This window comes from Drosophila nasuta, chromosome 2R (genome assembly GCF_023558535.2).
Source record: "Drosophila nasuta strain 15112-1781.00 chromosome 2R, ASM2355853v1, whole genome shotgun sequence".
Taxonomy (NCBI): Eukaryota; Metazoa; Arthropoda; class Insecta; order Diptera; family Drosophilidae; genus Drosophila; species Drosophila nasuta.
The window spans coordinates 18533257-18545306 of NC_083456.1; the positions used below are offsets into that span (position 1 = coordinate 18533257).

The 12050-nt window shown below is 36.5% G+C and overlaps 1 protein-coding gene across 6 annotated transcripts in view; it reads right to left on the reverse strand.

Moving 5' to 3' along the window:
* Nucleotides 1-12050, reverse strand: part of LOC132784590 (uncharacterized) — a 29054-nt gene that overhangs the window by 13069 nt on the left and 3935 nt on the right. For 2 of the 6 annotated variants that reach the window (XR_009632266.1, XR_009632263.1), the window contains exon 1: nt 10115-10309. The exons of 2 other annotated variants lie outside the window; for them this stretch is intronic. The gene's annotated coding sequence lies outside the window, so the exon portion shown is untranslated. Of the gene's footprint in view, nt 1-10114; nt 10310-12050 lie in introns of those variants that run through there. 2 more of the 6 variants (XM_060790295.1, XM_060790294.1) reach the window with 2 other exon arrangements.

The following is a 12050-nucleotide window of genomic DNA, read 5'->3' on the forward strand; positions in this document are numbered from 1 at the left end:
CTCAGCGAGAACAAAGAATTGTATAAGGAAAGCTATAAATAAACATTAGTCGAGTATAAAGGACGTGAAGTTATCCTATAGTTTTTAGTGTTTGTACACTAAACAGAATTTCGCACTTAAAACACTTTAATCAATAACTTTCGCTTGAGATGCACTTTACTCTTTATGTTGATCAGTTACATAGTTTGCTTTATAGCGCCAATGATGCCAACTTCAGTTTTTATTATACCCATTCCATGCAATATTAATGGCTACAGGGTATAATAAAACCACATACCAGGCCAAAGAGCCAATTCAGAAATTCGTGCAATAAATTCTGCAAACAATGGCAGTGTCTTACATCTGAGCATCTATGTGCGTGTGTGTTCTATGCGAGTGTGTGTGTGTGTGTGTGTGTTGTGTTCATGCATGTGTATGTTGTCGCCTACAGAGACACAACAGCAACGACAACAACTACAACAAGAACAAAAACAATACCACAACTGCCATAGACAAACAACGTGCCCCACACAAATCCAAGCGAAGCGGCAGCTTTGGACTAGCGCCACAGTGGCGTGCAACAAAATAATTAAAGCAATTAATTTTGTATTTTTAAGGCAGTATTTAGTATTTTAGTATGCCAATTACAAATGCTGCTCAATAAATAGGCCAGCGGCTAAACTAAAATATAGTACTAATAATAAATATAAAAACAGTAAATACTAAAAACATAACAATAAATACTGAATGATAAATACTAAATATTAAACTAAAAATATGAAATACTGAATAATAAATAATAAAAACCAAAGATAATATATAATTATAATTATAGCAATTAACTTTGTATTTTGGAAGCAGTATTTAGATTTTAGTATGCCAATTAAAAATATAAGCCAGCGCCTGAACTAAATTATAGTCCTAATAATAAATATATAAATAGTAAATACTTAAAACCAAACAATAAATACTGAATAATAAATACTAAATAGTAAATTAAAAATATGAAATTCTAAATAGTTAATACTAAATAATAAATACCAAATATTAAATACTAAATAGTAAATACCAAATTCAAGATATTAAATACCAAATACTTAATTTTAAATACTAAAAATACTAAATAATAAATACTAAAGATTCAATACGAATCATTAAATACTGATTAGTAAGTACTGAATGGTAAATACTAAATAATAAATACTAAAGATTAAATACAAACAATAAGTAATAAATATTAAATACTAATGGGCCAACACTAAATATTTAACATTAAATGCAAAACAGTAAATAGTAAATACTTTATATTAAATACTAAATAATAAATACTAGCTAGTTAATTCTTACCAAGTAAGTAAGTAAAAAATACTAAATAATACATACTAAATTGTAAATTCTATATATATATTAATTATAAAAAAGTAAATAGTGAATACTAATTAGTAATAATAAATAATAGTAATTAATAATTATATAAAAAATACCAAAATACCATATATTTTCCCTTGCCAATTTCATAGCATGCTGCACCAGTGTGCGCTGGCTAAACGCACTTTGGCCAAGAGCCAGAACTAAATTCCGTATAGCTGTGCACATGTGTTTGTCCTATACTTTATTGATTGCTGATGTAAGTAATCTGAACGCTGAATCTACCCTAACTAACACCCCAGTAGAAAGCCAGCGTGCCAGCAGTTCATTCGCATATCTTAAGAGCCCTTCGTTTAGGCTATACAAAAGGCTTTATGGTTCTCTTCTATATAGTAGTATGGCTGCATATGAATGTGAGTGTGTGTGTGTGTGTGTGTGTCTGTGAATAACTGCAAAGAAATCCTGACTAGCAGTGCCAAACAATGCGCACAAGATTTATATGAGGCGTTGAACAAATTGCTTGGCATTAAGCACCAGAAATGCGTCCCACGGAATGCAATAGACATGGCCCTGAAGGCCTACAATTTGAGCCAGAGAGCGGAGGGATTCAGTATTGTGGCCCAGAGCAAAGCGTTGCCATAATGCAGTTTGTCTGACAGACGCATTCAGTGCAAATTATTGGCCAATTGGGAGACACTTGGCTGGTGCTCTATAAATTGTCAATAAACTAATCAAAAATGCATGTCAAACTAAATAAACTATACTCGAAACTAGTAATTATATGTGGCCAATAGAGTGGGTACAGATTTAAGTGAGGGGGAGGCGGCAACAACAACTAGGCAACAATTTTCATTGAGGCCAACGTTGAATGGCAGCTAATGAACACAAAAGTTCAGTGGCTGCACAAAAGTAGAGCGAAACTCAGATTGGCCAAACTCTTGACCAAGAAAACTAAATGTCAAAGCGAAAAACTTGGCCAAGTGAATTAGCAATGTAAGGATAATTTTGCTGGCATTTTTCTTTTAATGAAAATTAAATGAATGGGCGTAATGGCATTTTGGCAACGATGCTACGTTCTCACTGATTAAATCTTTAAAATCTCGCTCGAGAGCAAAAAGCATAAATTACGAGAATATGTTCTTGTTTAATTGGTTGTTCTATATCTTTCATTGCTGATCTGCTGCAAGTAAAGTCATTTACTTGTGACTAATTACAGTTGAGCTACAATTGTTGAAAGGAAACTCATTTTAAAAAGTCTTTAATTCTTTGTTATTAGATTTTAAAAATTTAAAACATCTACGGATAGTTTGTAAATAAAACATACTTCAAATGCAAAACTGAACTTTCAATACAATACATTTTGAATAACATTTTAGCAATATACAAATTTAGTTTAATTACAATAAATAAAAGTAAATTAATTTACTAAACTAGTTAACATATTTTCTATTATACCAACCAATTGATATAAGTATATATAAGTACATAATATATAGTACTATATTGTCAGTCAGAGCAACTAAAACCCCTTTTGCAGTAGGCTTTATTTCCAATACAGCGGGTATAAATATTAATAATTACTCCTTAATCTTTTTCATATTTTTTCCTTCCTGAAATAATTTCTATCATCTATTTGAAATTGTGTTGATGAAGCTTCGCTTGGTGTTTAGTCTATTTAGCAGTAACCTAAATATAGAAACTCTCGTTAAGCTTTCCTGTCTATTCTTAATACATAGCTCATCAATCATTCCTAATCTTACCACACTTTTGTTGAATAAGTAAATTAATAATCATGCTGCAGTTACGTCTAAACTTTATATACATAGAGGCATCGCTCTTTAAACTTTTGACTACAGCGTACTTAAAAGTCGAGCAGTCTCCACAGTGCAGCGCTTAATTGTTTTTTGAGTAAAGTTTTTGTGTTTACATATCGTTTACACAGTTAACAAACACACAACGTTCTCGACATATATTTTTCTCATATATATGCTATATGTATATGAAATGAAATGTGTGTGTTTGTGAGAATGCGTTGGTGTTAGTGCGTTTGTTTATATATTAAAACTCAATTATATATCGCATGTTGTTTAATTGGACTAATGGCGATGCCCAAAGTAAGTAGCTTGCAAATACAGAGCGTTATTTTACGCTATGTATATAAGTATTTCTTTTGGCTTATTATGAATTAATTTAGCCTCGCATTTCATGTTCAAATCCTGCTGAAAACTACAATGACAGAGGAAGGAGGCAGGAGGCAGAATTGGGAGCTTGCTAAGTGGAAATGCGAGGCATGCAATTAGCATGCCATATAATGAATTATGATTGTTATACAAAACAGAGGGCTATGTGGGCCAGTTGTTGGTTTTCCCCGGTTAGTCGTTGTAGCTGTTGTTACTTTAGGCTGCTTGCCACAATTTGTGTCGTGAGCGGAGCCAATGTTGCGCTTTGTGAACTTTTCGGCAACGGTTACAGTTGCTGTTGCTGTTGCCGTCGCCCTGGCCACGTGAAGGGCAATAAATAAACTGGTGGAAAAATGCGAAAATACAATAAAAAGTATTGCCGCTTTTGGCATTGTCGGGAAGCGAACGAGCAAACATCAACAAAACTGGCTGGCTGGCTGACTGGCTGGCTACACAACTGAGGACAACCATAACAATAACAATGGCGAAGCGGATATGGCGTGAGTTGAACACGAGTTGTTGTAGGCGTCGCTGCAGCAAGGGATTCAGCCTTAAGAGGGGCGTGAGTAAGACGATTCAGTAACAACGCACCGCAAATGAAAACGAAAGAAAAATGAGAAATCACGACACATGGCGTGGCAAGCAACGGTTCTTTGCAGTACGGCAAATGGCAACATTGAGTTCCAGGTTAAACCCTCAAAAAAAAACAGTCACCATTTCACACAGCAGCAGCCAAGCACATGGCCAATTAGCCAGCACCCAAAAAAAAAAACGAACCCCGAAGCCTGACAACTCTGGAAGATTTGCAGAGTTGACTTAGCTAAGCGGATGCATGTCCATGGTTCAGTCAGTTTTTTACCGTCGCGAACGCCATCGTCATCGCCTTTGCCGTTTGTGCTGTTGCTTTTGTGCATTTCCGTTTCCGAAACACCCCAAAAAGGATGGCGAAAACGGATGCGGCAACGGTTACACATTTGATTGGTAAAATGGCATTCGATGTGCAACATTTAACCTTTTCGCCTGACAGTGAATAAATAAAACGTGATTTTGCCATTGGTTTGTTGCCTTTAACTTTTGCCTTTTCGCTTGACATTTTTTTTTTCCCATTCGTTTCATATTTTATATATGTATGTTAGTTTCCATCTGGTGCATTACGCATACGCCTCAGTGGCCTCAGTGTTTGTCGATGCAGTCAAGTAGAAGCCGTTGATGTCAGCACTGTTAATAACATTTTAATGCACGCAACGAGGCGTGGCAGCTTTTTCTGAGTTATTGCGATTAAGTTAAATATGTCAACAAATACAATTGCAAAAGCAAAGAAAAGGGTCAACGAATAAATCATCCCCGTAAATCATCGCAGTGTTTGAATTTATGTAAAGGTCACATTTATGCTTGATGGGATGATGCCTGATAAACTGATAAGCTCCTCTGTTCATCCTGGGCAATTTAAATTCAATTTCCCCCATAAAGAATCGGCCAAATCCATTAAAGTTTGCACGCTTCACGCCCATTCACATTGCACTTTGCCAGGCTGAATGGCCAGGCTTTAAATCAACACACAAGCACAAGCATACAGATAAACTCATGGAATTGTGGGAGGCAGCTGGCGTCGGATGTGAATCCGGATGTGACTGCGTTTAGAAATGGCATAAAACGTACGTAGAGTGCAAACATGTAAGCTTCGACTCGATTCGACTGCAAGTGAAGGTGGTTAGGCAGCACGTGCCAGAAAATCGAGAACATTATGCAAAACAAAAAAAAAACAAGTTAGAAAGCTACAGTCGAGTGTGCTCGACTGTGAGATACCCGCAGAAGCAAAATATTGCGGTATTATTTTCAAAATATACCGAAAATAAAAATAAAAATGTGTCAAATGGTATATTTAGTATATCGATATAGTACCCCATTCAAAATATACCATAGACGGCACAATATACTAGATTGTCAACCAAAGAATCTAAGACCCCTAGTAAGTAGGCGTTTTAGCCCATACAAAAGAATTTCTTTAATACCTTCCAGAATTTTTATCTGATCGCAATCAAATTTTCAGGACTCAAATACTATAGTCATTATTGTATACACAAAAATTCGCATCTCTAGCTTTAAAATTACGCTTGTTATTTTTTTCTTTTCGGGAGCGGAAGGGGGCGTGGCAAAAATTTGAAACAAACTTGATCTGCGTGCAAACATAATAAATGCTGTCGAAAAAAAATTATAGCTCTATCTCTTATAGTCTCTGAGATCTGGGTGTTCATACGGACGGACGGACAGACAGATGTCCGTCTGGACATGGCTAGATCGTCACGGCTGTTGATGCTGATCAAGAATATATATACTTTATAGAGTCGGAGATGCCTCCTTCTACCTGTTACATACATTTCCTGTCGTCACAAAGTTATAATACCCTTCTACCCTATGAGTAGCGGGTATAAAAACACTTTTAGCTGCAGCAAACATGTCTTAAAGCGCTAATGCATTTGTCCGTTAATCCATAACACACGTAGTTGCAATGCGATGGCGAAGCGACAAACACTTTGTCATTTTAATTGCGCATAAAACACTTTGCAACTTTCACAGCAGATAACAGGCCTATAAATAAAAGAGTAGAGACTCAAATAAAAGCTAGATAGATGTTCGCGTATATTCCTGGCTGCAACTCGAGTCCTTTAATATGCGACACGTGCAGCAAACACACTCATAACCATACTATATAATATACTAGTCTATATAGCACCCCATCTGTGGTGCATAATAAGAACAGCTGCAGAGTTCAAGTGGTTTTGTGCCGTCAGCAAAATGGGTCAACCACTAAACTGGATTGGCTTAAAGCCCCACATACTCGCATACACACACACAACCACTTAAAGGACCACAGAAACATGCTGCGCTGTGGCAACACAACCTGAATGAGAATGAGACAATTCACCGAGTCAGCTCAGGTAAATTAATTACAGCAATTAGCCAAAACAGAAGCCCAACAACTGGAACTGGAGCAACGCCCTCTATGCGTTGACACTTTAAGTCCTTCCGTACTCAGTCTCCAGCTAAACACACAATAGCAGCAAGAGATAAGTAGCTTGCCTTGCTGTTGAGCTCCTCCTTCTGTACGGAAGATGTATGCAAAATTACACATGCTGACAATTAGTCAGAATCTAATTACAAGCTTATCAAAGTGAGAAATGTGAGCGAACTTGCAAACCAAAAAGCAAATAAAATTGCGGTGCAGAATTTTATATTTGAGATGTGAAACTGTTTTAATTTAAAAGTTCTAAAGAGAACAGGTGCTTCCCTTAAAACAAAACCTCTACAATCGAATAAATAAGTATAAACATATTTAGCTAGATAGTTATTTAAGAAAGAGATTTCTGTTGGTGATATTTCAGAGCTTTCTAGAAAAATAAACCCACAGAAGTTATTTTATTCTTATTAAAATTGTAACCAAAAAGAATACAACTAATGATTGAATGAAAAGAGCTTTAAGTCACAAATAAAGAACTATATATGATGATGATACTTGAGAATTTTCTAGAAAAAAACAAAACTGCAGAAGTTATCTTGTGAGTAAATTTAGTTCTTATTGAAACTTCAACCATAAAGAGCATAACTAATGATTAGACCAAAAAGCTTCAATACCATTATCTATCAAAAGAATATATCTTATATACGAATAGAAACCAAAAATATGTTTAAACAACTTTCCTTAATAAGTTATACTTTAGAAATTTCTATTTCTTTAAAAACTTTTCTAACATTTCTCCAATAAGTTCAACTAAAATCAAAAGAAATGAGAATATAATTAACTGACTTTAAAAAACTCAAATTGTGGCTTGGATCTTAGAATGTTTCAACAGCAAAAGATTAACATTAAACAAAATATTTCTTCACAGTGGTTATATTTAAATTTAAGAAAGTTTTCAGCTCCTCTCTAATCCCATATGTTCAACTAAAATCAAAAGAAAATAAAATAGAATAAACTTACTTTAAAAACTCAAAAATTAGCTAGCATTATAAAATGATTCAACAGCAAAAGATTAATATTAAAAAATATATTTCTTCACTATGGTTAATGTTAAATATTTTATCATAGCATTCAAGAAAGTTTTCAACTCTGCTCTAAGCTTGTTTTCCCCCCTTCGGCAAATTTTCTCACGAGCTGCAGTTTGAAAGCAAAGCAATTGAGAATAACTTTTTGGGTAAAGGATTGAAAAATGAACTCAGACTTGGTGTCGGCCGGCGGCAGAACGACAATTTATCTTGGCAGCGCTATAAAATGGTAATCATTATTATAGTCATGTACCAGGCAATGGGGCGTAACGGCAATCAACGCCAAGACGTTCAGTAAATAACCACACAATTTCAATTTTCCACACATGAATACGAAAGTAAAGTAACTTTTCACACACACACTCTCACATATACACAACTCAGGCTTAGTAGAACAGAAGATATATTTAAATGCATATTTTAATAGTCATAAAAGAGCCTAGAGAATCTGTCCCTGGAGCCGCCAAAAGCGGTAAATGCCAGTGGGCATACTTAAAGATACACTCAGACACACTCAGATACAGATGCGAGGCAAGGCCAAGCGCAGCAAAAAAAACAATGGAAACGAAACGAAACGAACCGAACAAGTAATATAAATTATAAACGCAAACTTTGCGACAAGGCTTTGCATACACACACACACACACAAACACACTCAAATGTATGAGAGTGTAAAAGCTATATATATACGAAGAAATAAAAGGAAGCGACATGCGATTTGATGGCAAATGATTTTGCAGTTGGCGACGAGCAGGAAATCGAAATGGCAATCGAAACCGTTGGAGTAGTAATACAAAGCATAAAGGCCTCTTACTCGTATATTCAGTTGCCGCTGGGCTAAGGTCAAGGGTCGAGCATTTTTGATAATGTCGAAATTTACTGCAACACTTGGCAGGGCAATCAAAGAGCATCCGCACCAGCCACAAAATGCCGCTGGCAAAATTCCCTTTACGCTTCGCTTCTGGGGCCACACATATGAAAATGTCAATAACGAATATATATGTTTATATATTTAGACTAAATTCGATTTGCTGACGAGTCTTGTCGCCTTGCTCCTTGCAGATTTCGTGTTGCACACACAGCAGCAAAAAAAATTGTAACTGTGTAGAACTCGACTGCAGCAGCTGCCGCAATGTCTATCCCAAATCGATCCAAGCGCTCGAGGCGAGTTCGTATAACTCCACATGCCACACACACTAACACACACTCACATAGAGAAGTGTGTGTGCTTGTGTGTATGGAGGCCAGGCCTATGCCACGCGATGTGATTGTAAATGCGCAAATGTGACGACGTTGCCAAAGGCAGCTCCAGGCTTTCTGCCTGCTTTCTGCTTTCTGGCTAGGATGACGTAGTCCTCAGTAACAGAGTTTCTGGCCCCAAAAGTGTGTTAGTGTGCCTTATTTTCTTTTTTTTTTTTTGCTGCCTGCCTGGGGTTGTTATTGCAGACCAGCACACTCCAACTCACACACACACACATACACACAGAGACGCAGAGTGTAGCGGCATTAAATGGCATATACAATATACATATATATTTTTTCGCCTGCCGTTTCATACTTTAAACGCGTCATTTAATACTGAGTGCGCTAAATTATTAAAACCAAAACACGGTACACAAATACAACAACAAAACACATTCACACACACACACACAGTACAGTTCATTATAATCCGTGTATGCAAAATGGCAGCAACAAATGCGGCGGCAGCGAGTTTTGTCATTTTTTTTTTTGTGCTGCCCCTAAAAGTATGCAGCGCATATCATAATCAGCTCAGCTATGAAAGTAGCTGAAATGTAGCATGTGCATGTCTCTCTCTGTATGTGTGAGTGTGTGTGTGTGAGCCAGGTGGCATTAAGTTGAGCTTTGCGGCCTGCTTTTGCAGCAGTAGTTTGTATGTGTGTGTGAGTGTGTTCTTGGCTTTATGCGTCACGTGAGAATTCCCTTTATTATTATTTGAATTTAGCTCGCTGTGCTGCTTCGCTTGGCTTCGCTTCGCATTGCTTCTCTTTGCTACCTTTCGTGCTCACACACACACACACACACACTGCACACCACACACCACATCACGTATACGTATCGCATATTTAGCAAAAGGCATTGATTTTCATTTTGATTCATTTATGCACGCCCAGCAAAGTCACTCTCTTGTTGCTGCTGTTTAAACATTGCCCGATTTGTTCTTTGTTTTGTTTGTTCTACATACTTTTTTCCTTCCTCTTGGCCAGCCGCTGGGCTTTAGCTTTTCTGTTTAACTTTAAGTGTTTTCTTTCATATATTTTTGCATTTTCTTTTCTTTTCTTATTTTTTTTTGCGCTTTGGCGAAAAAATCAACAGACAAAACTTTTGCACGCTTCGCTTTGAGCGTATATTTTTGTTCGCTTCTGGCTGACTTCACTCACTCAAACACACACTCACACACATTACAGTAGAGTGGAGCACACACACACAAATGTAAAGTTCACACTCACACACACAGAGTTGGAAAATCGCGCGCGTTTAGTACGTAAAATATACAGAAATTACAAATACAAATTGCTCACAATTTTCTCGCTCGCCTGGCTGCTGTTGTAACTTTGTTCTAGTTATGTTGTTATTCTTGTTGCTGTTGTTGTTGATTGGTTGTTGCTTGTTTTGTAGTACTCCTTGTTCGTTCGCTCGTTTTGAAATTTGGTTTAGTTTTTTCGTTTGGCACGACCACGCGCTGCAACGTCTGACTGCGTTCTGTGTCCGCTAAATCAACTTGTGAAGTCGCAAGTCGCAAGGCACGAAACGTTGTTGAAACTCAAATGTATTTCACCAGCAAAGAGCGTGAGAGCGAGAGCGCACAGGACATGCGCATTGGGTCCTTGCAGGTGACACACTTTTCCGCGCCACCTTCGGCTTCGCTGTGTGGAAGTGGATATTCTGAAACCGAAAACAGAGCGCCACTATTTACATCGACCATCGACTTGGTTAAAAGGAACCGTTTCTTTCTTGTTTTTTTTTTTTTTGGTTTTTTGTCTTACTCAATTTCGCATGCATTGCCGGGCGCGCTTTGGGGGGCTGGGGCAACCTCTGAGGCGACAGCTGGCCAGGATTTAAGGACTGAGAATTGGGCTGTGTTTTCGCCTGTGCCTGGTTTGCCAGTGTTTGTTAAACTTTGAGCGTGATGTGGCACAAATGTCATTTGCTATGCTCAACATTTGCGGCCAGCACATTCAGCTCCTGCTTCTGCTCCTCTTCTCCCCTTTAGCGCCTGCGGCAGGGAGTTGAAAGTTCGCATTTGCCACATCCATAATATATGACGTACTCGGGGCGAGCGTCAAGCTGAATTGTGCTTGTACTCGGTATTTGATTAGCCAGACCAGCATTGGGTTAACTGACCTTTTTGCAGACTCAACACAACAACAAGCAACAACCAACACACATTACTTCAGCATCGAGTTGAACAATGTGCGTTAAATATTTACCAACGTTTTGCATTCAGCTCTAAGTTAATTAATGCGCCTAACTAATAGTCAACATACATACACATAGAATTTCACGATTTGATGCCATTTATTTGCACGACTAAAACTCATTTGCTAAACACACAAACCAAAACTACAAACACACACATACACACACACACACAGTTGACATAAATGTTTATTAACAGGCATCATCAACACACACACATTTATATAAAGGAGATGCCCATAAAGATAGTAAACAAATACTGAAATTAAGTGCAAAACTTTTCATTAGTAAGCAAATGTTTTTGCTGGCATCCTTTTTTTTGCTCTCTTTACTTAAGATGCAGTCTACCAAAGTTTCTGTTTAATTTCTATTTATTTTCACATTCTGTTGAATCATTTATTTCAACCGTTTTTTGGTAAACTTTTTAATTGTAATTGAATTATGAACAACATTTAATTTGTGTAGAATATGCAAACACTTTTTGTTTATTTTCTTTTTATTTTCACATTGAGTTAGATCATTATAACTTTGTGCCCGCAGGAAATTGCAGAAGGATTCTCCTCGGACCCAATAAATTTAATTTATTTTAGACATTTTTTAATCTTTTTAATTGATATTGAACTATGTTAAGCAATTATTCTTTCTTCTGAAGAAATGACAAATTTTACATTTTTTCAAAGCACATAATTTTATTGAATTTCCTTATTTTATAATTGGATGAAAGTTGATAAATTGGCTAAAATGTTGTTTCTACAAAAATTGAGTGACTCAGAACTAGCAATAAATTGCATTTATTTAAGAAATCCTTAAAATAATAACAAGTAAGAAAGCTGCAGTAGAGTCTGCTCGACTGTGATAGACCCACCACCCATTTCTTATAAGAACAATATAGTGTGGTATTATTCTTATACCAAAAAAAATTATTCATACCGAAGGTTATATTTGTTACATTTTTTAAAGGAAAAAAATAGAGCGGTATTATTTTTAAAATATACCACAAAATACTGAATTACTATATGGAAGGTTATATTTGGTATA